Source organism: Salvelinus sp. IW2-2015, linkage group LG17, assembly GCF_002910315.2.
Source record: "Salvelinus sp. IW2-2015 linkage group LG17, ASM291031v2, whole genome shotgun sequence".
Taxonomy (NCBI): Eukaryota; Metazoa; Chordata; class Actinopteri; order Salmoniformes; family Salmonidae; genus Salvelinus; species Salvelinus sp. IW2-2015.
The window spans coordinates 38,663,103-38,672,335 of NC_036857.1; the positions used below are offsets into that span (position 1 = coordinate 38,663,103).

At 42.7% G+C, this 9,233-nt stretch overlaps 1 protein-coding gene across 1 annotated transcript in view; it reads left to right on the plus strand.

Annotated features, from left to right (window-relative positions):
- Window positions 1–7,874: 7,874 nt before the first annotated feature.
- Window positions 7,875–9,233, plus strand: part of LOC111977270 (zinc transporter ZIP12-like) — a 13,893-nt gene continuing 12,534 nt past the window's right edge. Inside the window, exon 1 of the transcript XR_002879025.1 lies at window positions 7,875–7,962. The gene's annotated coding sequence lies outside the window, so the exon portion shown is untranslated. The remainder of the gene's footprint in view (window positions 7,963–9,233) is intronic.

Here is a 9,233-nt window from a genome sequence, read left to right on the forward strand (position 1 = left end):
TGAATCGTACAGGAGTTGCAGCGATGGGACGAGACTGTAACTATCAATATGATACCACAAAATTCGGGAGACAAAGGGGTTTAATATACTTTTCTTTTTTTTATATAAATATAAAAATAAAAAAAACAGTAGATTTACCCAAAAGGAAAGAGTCTATCATGTCAGATATCCATATACAGGGCAGGAACGTGGACGAACAAGACAACAAAATTGTCCTTCTGGAAACAGTTGCAAACTTAACAAGATGAACTCGATCAGCTAGAAAATAGGGAGAGACAAGATCATTTGAGAATGTTGTCCTCACCGGAGGACGAGGAAAAAGGGGACCACGTGATCAAGCTGATATCGGAGGAGCTTGGCGTAGATGTGTCTCCAGAGGATCTGGAGCGATGCCCTTGCATGGTAATCTTTAAACTGTGGGAACTATCAGAGCAAAGTCAACATTCTGAGGGCACAGGGGGGAAAGGAGATCCAGGGCCAGGACCAGTCATTCGATTTGTTCAGGACCTGTCTGTCAGACAGGAAAAAACACCAGCAATTAATTCCGATCAGACAGTCACTGGAGGAAAAAGGAATCAAGTCTCAACTCCGATTCCCGGCAGTATTGGSGGGTATGGAAGGGAACACAGAGAATGGAGTTCACAAGCGCTGATGAATCCCTAAGCAAGCTGYAGGAAACATTTCCAATTGAAAGAGAGCCCAGTGCCCTGAGGAGAGGCAGATGTGGAAAAAACTGATAAGCACACTAGGCTACATATAGTGATGCCCAAGTCCACCTTATCGTAAAGTTAGTCAATACTCCTTCCCCCACAATACAATGGAGATTCTATTGTCCCTAAGTAACTGTTCTTCTCTATGAAGTAAAGATCKAATTAGCCGATGCCAATGAGATACATGGACACTGAAAAAACAATATAAATGAGGAATTATATACTGAACAAAAATATACAACACTGCAGAGCTTCCCCTGTCCTCTGCCGTGCCTTGATTGTATTACTGTTGATGATATCTGGAAATGTGCATGTACACCCTGGCCCATCTACAGTTGCTAGCCCCAATTCTGACTTGTACTCTGATATCTGTTTCACTGATTTCTGCTCTCGTAAAAGCCTGGGTTTTCTGCACGTTAACACTAGAAACATATTACCTCAAATGGATCAATTGAAAGTGTGGGTTCACAGCTCCAATCCAGATGTGTTGGTCATTACTAAGACGTGGTTAAGAAAAGAGTGTTCTGAACACTGATGTTAACCTTTATTGTTAGAACCCTTTTCGGCAAGACAGATCTTCCAAAGGTGGTGGAGTGGCAATCTTTACCAACGATCACCTTCAGTGCTCGGTTGTCTCCACCAAGTCTGTCCCCAAACAATTTGATTTGCTGGTTTTAAGCATTAAACTTTCAAATAGCTCTTCGTTGACTGTTGCTGGGTCTTAATTGTCCTCCATCAGCACCGGCCTGTACCCTACCTGCCCTAAGCTCTCTCATGGCCCCTTACACTAAGTCTGAATTTGTCATGCTAGGTGACCTAAACTGGGACATGCTTAAACCACCTGACCAATTCCTAAAGCAATGGGACTCCCTAAATCTTTCTCAGATTATTACCAATCCCACAAGGTATGACTCCCAAACACACAGAAAAGGCTACTCTCCCCGATGTTATCCTCACAAATAATCAGTTGTGGCTGATTTGCATGACGTATTGTTGTCTCTACCTTTTTGCCCTTTGTGCTGTTGTCTRTGCCCAAGAATGTTTGTACCCTGTTTTGTGCTGCTACCATGTTGTGCTGCTGCCATGTTGTGTTGCTACCATGCTGTGTTGTCATGTGTTGCTGSCWTGCTATGTTGTTGTCTTAGGTCTCTCTTTATGTAGAGTTGAGTTGTCTCATATTTTTATTTAATTTATTTTAATTTTTAATCCCARCCGCCGTCCCCGTAGGAGGCTTTTTGCCTTTTGGTAGGCGGTCATTGACTTGCCTGGTTAAAGAAAGGTTAAATAAATAAAAAGTAAAGTGTTGGTCCCATGTTTAATGAGCTGATCCCAGAAATGTTCCATACACACAAAAAGCTTATTTCTAAATTCTTTGGGGCGCAAATCTATTTACATCAGCTCTCCTTTGCCAAGATAATCCATCCACCTGACAGGTGTGGCATATCAAGAAGCTGATTGAGCAGAATGATCATTACACAGGTGCACCTTGTACTGGTGATAAATAAAGGCGACTCTAAAATGTGAAGTTTTGTCCCACAACACCATGCCACAGATAACTCAAGTTTTGAGGGAGTGTGCAATTGGCATGCTGACTGCAGGAATGCCCACCAGAGCTTTTGCCAGAAAATGTAATGTTGTTTTATAGAATTTGGCAGTACATCCATCTGGCCTCACAACCGGTAACCACGCTAGCCCAGGACCTCCACATCCAGCTTCTTCACCTTCCGGATTGTCTGAAAACAGCCACCTGGACAGCTGATGAAACTGAGGAGTCCCGTGTGGCTCAGTTGGTAGAGCATGGCGCTTGCAATGCCAGGGTTGTGGGTTCATTCCCCACGGGGGGACCAGGATGAATATGTATGAACTTTCCAATTTGTAAGTCGCTCTGGATAAGAGCGTCTGCTAAATGACGTAAATGTAGGAGTACTTATGTCTGTAATAAAGCCCTTTTGTGGGAAAAACTGATTCTGATTGGCTGGACCTGGCTCCCCAGTCGGTTGGCCTGGCTCCCAAATGGGTGGGCCTACGCCCTCCCAGGTCCACATATCGCTGCGCCCCTGCCCAGTCGTGAAATCCATATATTAGGGCTTAATGAATTKATTTAAATTGACTGTTTTCCTTATATGAATTGTAACTCAGTAAAATCCTTGAAATTGTTGCATGTTGCGTTTAAATTTTCGTTCAGTATAAAACACAGGACAAACTGAATTTTGACTGTACTTGGCCTTTAATAGACCAATAAGAAAGTTCCAAACCTCTGTCAATAAGAGCTAAACTTCTGTTTTGCCCTCCCCACTCAAACCACTCCCAGACATTCCGAGCAAAATTCTTTGCATGAGAAATTGCTTTTTGGTAAGAAGTTAAATTCAGCAAGAAAAGAAACGTCCTCTCACTGTCAACTGCGTTAATTTTCAGCAAACTTAACGTGTAAATATTTGTATGAACATATCAAGATTCAACAACTGAGACATAAACTGAACAAGTTCCACATACATGTGGAATGGAATAATGTGTCCCTGAACAAAGATGGGGGGGGTCAAAATCAAAAGTAACATTCAGTATCTGGTGTGTCCATCAGCTGCATTAAGTACTGCAGTGCATCTCTTCCTCATGGACCCTACCAGATTTGCCCGTTTTTGCTGTGAGATGTTACACCACTCTTCCACCAGGGCACCTGCAAGTACCTGGACATTTCTGGGGGGAATGACCCTAGCCCTCACCCTCCAATCCAACAGGTCCCAGACGTGCTCAATGGGATTGAGATCCAGTCTCTTCGCTGGCAATGGCAGAACACTGACATTCCTATCTTGCAGGAAATCACGCACAGAAMGAGCAGTTTGRCTGGTGTCATTGTCATGCTGGAGGGTCATGTCAGGATGAGCCTGCAGGAAGGATACCACATAAGGGAGGACGATATCTTCCCTGTAACGCACAGCGTTGAGATTGCCTGCAATGACAACAAGCTCAGTCCGATGATGCTGTGACACACCGCCCCAAACCATGACGGACCCTCCACCTCCAAATCGATCCCGCTCCAGAGTACTGGCCTCAGTGTAACACTCATTCCTTCGACGATGAACGCGAATCCGACCATCAAGAGCACTTTTTGCCAGTACCGTCTGGTCCAGACTTCACCAACAACAACGTCGCATATGTGTTTGTGCCCATAGACAACGTTGTTGTCGGTGATGTCTGGTTAGGACCTGCCTTACAACAGGCCTACAAGCCCTCAGTCCAGCCACTCTCTGTATTGTCGCCACTCTAAAGAGGCCACTGAAGCGGGCAATGACTATGGTGGAGTGGCGAAAATCTGTCTGTCTGATCCTCAGTTAACAGCTCACACAGAGGGACGCTTTCCCCAAAATATTACACAAGTTACTGCTTTGGGTATCCACTCTGTCGAGTTTCTCTGGCCATTTTGCACTTGTATCATTACCAACATACTCTAGCAGGCTCTGTCCATATGGACCAATTACTGTTTTAAACTCAAAGCCCTTCCCTCYATGCTCTCTCCCCTGTCYCCCTCTCACCCCCAATCCCTGTCCCCCTCTCACCCCCAATCCCTGTCCCCAGTTCTCTCTCACTTGCTTGCRCTAATTCCTTTGTTGTGGAGGACTGGGGGGCCAGAGCTTTAGGCTGACTGGTCATCCCTGTGTGGTGGTGACTAATTCGGGTGAAGGGTGCCCTGACAGCCCATTTTTTGACCTCAAACTGTTACTCTCTATCTGTTAAGGGTTTATATGCATAACCTACTAATTAGTGAAAATATGTAATAAGTAACAGCATAACTTCTCTAATTCTTTAAAATAACAAATTGATTTGCACTTTCAGGTGCCTTAAACAAAGCTTGGAAAAGAGACCCTTAAASCRAGAATTGGGACCACACACCCATTCCACTGAATAGCAGGCTAGTGATCGCTTTGCAATGCAGTTAGCCACTGATTCCTTCCAAACCACTCATTGTTGAATTTGCGATTTCCWACTCGTTGTGTAATATTTATGTCCAATGGCCGRTGAGCACCGATACGTTTGATCTATTATTTATCTTCATATGACAAGGATTAAAAAGGATTTGCCAGTAGATTGTCGACTTGATGATTCTTGATGATGACTGTAGCTAAGATTTTGAAAATATGATGTTGACATGATCAATAACTCTATGGCAGCACCCAAGGTGCTTGAATATTTTAGCTCTACCCTTAGATTTGGCAGTGATGTAGTGTCCCCATGAGTGACAGAACACTGAGACAATCATGGCGCAACTAAAGAACATTACCAACCCCTACACACTGTATTTTCCGCTGGTTACCCCACTACCACAGAAAGCACTGAGCTAGGCTGAAACACCTGCATTTTGGAGCTGCCTTACTCAAGAAAGCAGAAAAGAGATCATGTTTTTATGGAGGCTTTATTAACTCTATTTTTTACATTGTTTGCAAACTGATATGTGACACGTATTAATGCCAAAATAACATGCAAAACAGACTGTTTTCAGGCTGGTTGTATTGTTGCTAGCTAGGTACCCCAGAAGTTGCGGTCGAACGAATAATACCTTATTACCAACGTGGTATTGTAAAMACATCGTTTRTGACCAGTGTGTGCTTGTTTGAAGACTTTTTGTACAGTTTTGACAGTGCTACTGATAGTAGTGGTGGCGCTTGGCTTGCACGTGCAAATTCATCACACACAACATTSTATAATAGAATTGTGTTATTTGACGTGTCAAATTMTAAGCTTATTTAACGCGTCAAATAGTGTTATTTGACGCGTCAGATAGTGTTATTTGAWGTGTATCTTTTTTGACACGTAAAGACCCAAACGGCATTCCATAATGATACTGTGATGTGACTTGCTAAATGCATAGCCTCTCCCTAACGTGTAATGTGAGAGGGAGATTTGCATAGCTAACGCTGCACCTGAAGCTAGGTTTGATCCCTGCTAGCTCATTTTAGCTAGCTATTTGKCTCATAATAAAGTAAACCTGACGACATGTTTGGCGCATGTTGCAAGCTTTTTTCAATGTTTGAACTCGAACTGGCTAACTATTGTAAGATCCCTGCTAAATAATCAAGCAAACTAGCTAACCCCCAAAAATGATACCAACAATCAACAATATTATTGTGTACAGTATTTTCTGGGCCAAAAATAATAATGACAGATCACCAAATAAGGAAGCAGTGGTCAGACACCAGTCCTGTTTGAGAGTAATGGAGGACATAACCACCATTGAAAATGTAATCAGTGCTGTTTGTGTCTTGTATGTTGTAAGGCGATTCCCCCCATCTATGGACTACTTCTGGGCCAGGGTGAGTAATGACAAACAGTCCGTGCTATGCTGGAACATATCCCTTGTGAATTAGCTGTGATTCATAATCTCTGATTGACTACGTTGAACCATGTATTTTTGTTGGCTTCCATGACTGTATGGTGACAGTCTTTCTCTCTCTCCCTCTCTTTTTCTGTGATTGGAGCTGGGTTGGAGCCGTATGTCAGGCTCCTTCGTGACCAGTATCCGTGACGAGGGGGGCTTGGAGCTGATCTACCGTCGCTGGCGAACACCTGAGAAGGGTGATAGCTAATAAGACAGGACATCACAGGTGTTTAGTAATATCAGAATCACATTTTTTCGCCAAATACATTTGCATGTACAGGAATTTGACTTGTTGAAATAGTCCTGCCACAATAAACAGATTTTACAGACAGACAATAAAATGCATATATGGACACGATAACATCATCCTTTCAATACATGTGTCACTCATCAACTTAATCAAATTTTTCTACAGATGGAGGACAGGAGAGAGGCTTTCAGTCCTCTGACTGAAAGACAGGTTGACACHGATGTCTGAATTTGGAAAGACCTTGTACTGAGCATTAAAACTATACAAGACACATAACTTTTTGTCTTTTGTTTTTTGTTATTGTTGAATAGAATGGTACTATCAAAGGGGGGGGGGTGTATGGGACACCATACAGGAAGGTCTGACATCTGACATGTTTGGCAAGGTAGCCCCAGCACCACCAGACAATGTTGATAGGTACAGTATCTATCGGTTGTGAATGAAAATAAAATATGAAAGACAAGTGTAATATTTGCATATTGTTATATTAGCAGAACACTGCGTGTGAAATATGGTTTATTCTACATGGAACTGTTACACTTGAAAGTTATCAAAACACTTTCTTTAAAATATCTACATACGTTAAGCAATTACATTCTTCTCATATTACGCTATAGGTCTTAGGTCAGGGGTCTCCAACAGGTAGATCACGAGCTACAAGCAGCTCTCAGCCCACCTATGAGTAGCTCTCAGCCCACCTATGAGTAGCTCTCAGCCCACCTATGAGCAGCTCTCAGCCCACCTATGAGTAGCTCTCAGCCCACTTATGAGTAGCTCTTAGCCCACCTATGAGTAGCTCTCAGCCCACCTATGAGTANGAGTAGCTCTCAGCCCACTTATGAGTAGCTCTTAGCCCACCTATGAGTAGCTCTCAGCCCACCTATGAGTAGCTCTCAGCCCACTTATGAGTAGCTCTCAGCCCACCTATGAGTAGCTCTCAGCCCACTTATGAGTAGCTCTCAGCCCACCTATGAGTAGCTCGCCAAACTATTCTGAAAGAGCATACACTTTCCATGGGTTCCATCAAACGGTCATAAACACATCTCACAAATATCAGCCACTGCAAGCTCCCTGCTGCTAGCCAATCAAAGTCACATTGACACAATCGCTGGTTAGACACACTATCGGCTTAAAAAGACAAACATAACAATGTATCTGTCAATAAATACATTTACAGCAATATCGCCCCTGACTGTCAGTGTTGGCTTAATTCCAACTGTCTTGTGGGTAGACAGAATTGCTTTCCCCAGAATCTTCTCAATAAAATGTTAACTACAAAGTAGGCCTACCTGACAGAATGATAGCATGCTTATTTGTATCAATCCAGTTCACATTTGTTTTGCAAACTCTGCCATGATGATGTGCAGTAGAGAAATATTGCAAGCCAAATACTATCACAACTCAAGGATATGACCCAGATGCAGACACAGGAGGTGGATAGTTTGCTTCTCAGAATATTTATTATAAACAAAGGGGCAGGCAAAGGGCAGATTGAGGGCAGGCAGAGTTTCGTATTCCAAGGTAGAGTCAATCAGAGACAGAACGGCAGGCAGACTCAGGGTCAGGACAGGCAGAAAGCTCAAATCCAGGAAGACTCGAAAACAAGAACTAGAGAACTGGGAAACACGCTGGTAAGACCTGACAAAACAAGACGAACTGGCAAAAGACAAACAGAAAACGCAGCTATAMATACACAGGGGATAATGGGGAAAAATGGGAGACACCATGTGGGGGTGGAGACAAGCACAAGACAGGTGAAACTGATCAGGGTGTGACAAATACAGTCATCTCTGACTAGGTCCGCAATTAATGGGGAATTACACTCAAAAAGCTAGAAATGTTTTGGTTTTTTTAAGCTAGAAATGTTTTGCCATATTAGTATAGACATCAGTCAAAACAACTCTAAACAAGACATGAGCTGTGTTCGAATATTCAAACTAATTACACTAACTGTACTATTTGTGACTAAATTGAGTATGTAGTATGCTTATTGGTCATAGTATGGATATAGTTAGTATGCCAAAAATTCCCGGATGTCGTACTACATTTGCCAAAATCCAAAGTATACAAGAGAGTAATGGAGGACGATTTCCGTGCTTTTAGGGCCCTTTTAGGGCCCATAATGCAATTCTTCATAAAATGGGCGTGGCTTCACAACATTTTCAGATTTAAGAAAATGGCGGTATATATGCTGCYGTAGTCCGACGAGCGTGGATAAAAATTMATTGCTTTAACTAATTATGACAAATGTTAAGAAAATGTTGAGCAATGTAATAAATTAATGACTTTTCAAATAAGTTACGTGACACRTTATGTTGGCTGACGGATTTGTTAACTATGCTAGCCTTACGAACCGCGTAGCATATCATTACAGCAGTTGCTTTTATGTACCATTAGTTGGCTACTTATACATCGAACATRCCAGTATATTAACTATATGCTATCTAACTAACTACCCAACGTTTATTGACTTGGTTACACTTAGCTAAGTGGTACAGTCGTTGTGCRTTCTCAATGGACATTGTTAATGAAGTCGTACGATGTCTAGCTAGTMATTTGTTAGCTATGCTAGCAAKAAGTTGCATAGCAACAGCATCAACTTCGAGGGTGACTGTTGTTTGATGTGTGCAGAAGGTCCTGGTTCGCGCCGTGTCGGGGCGAGGGGGTGGTCTAAAGTTATACTGTTTGTTTGTTGTGATTGAATGGCAAAGACACAGACATCAACCACATCCCCAAGACATCTTGTTTGCTCTCAGTCATGGCCGCTAGTATTTCTTAATGAGGATTGATGAAAAATTAGGCCAAATCAGGAAGTGCAGTCACCCTTTAAGGGCTTGACCCCTATGGCTTTAGAGGTCAGTCAAATTGACAGATTGCTCTCTGAAGTTTTTCGGGGTTAACG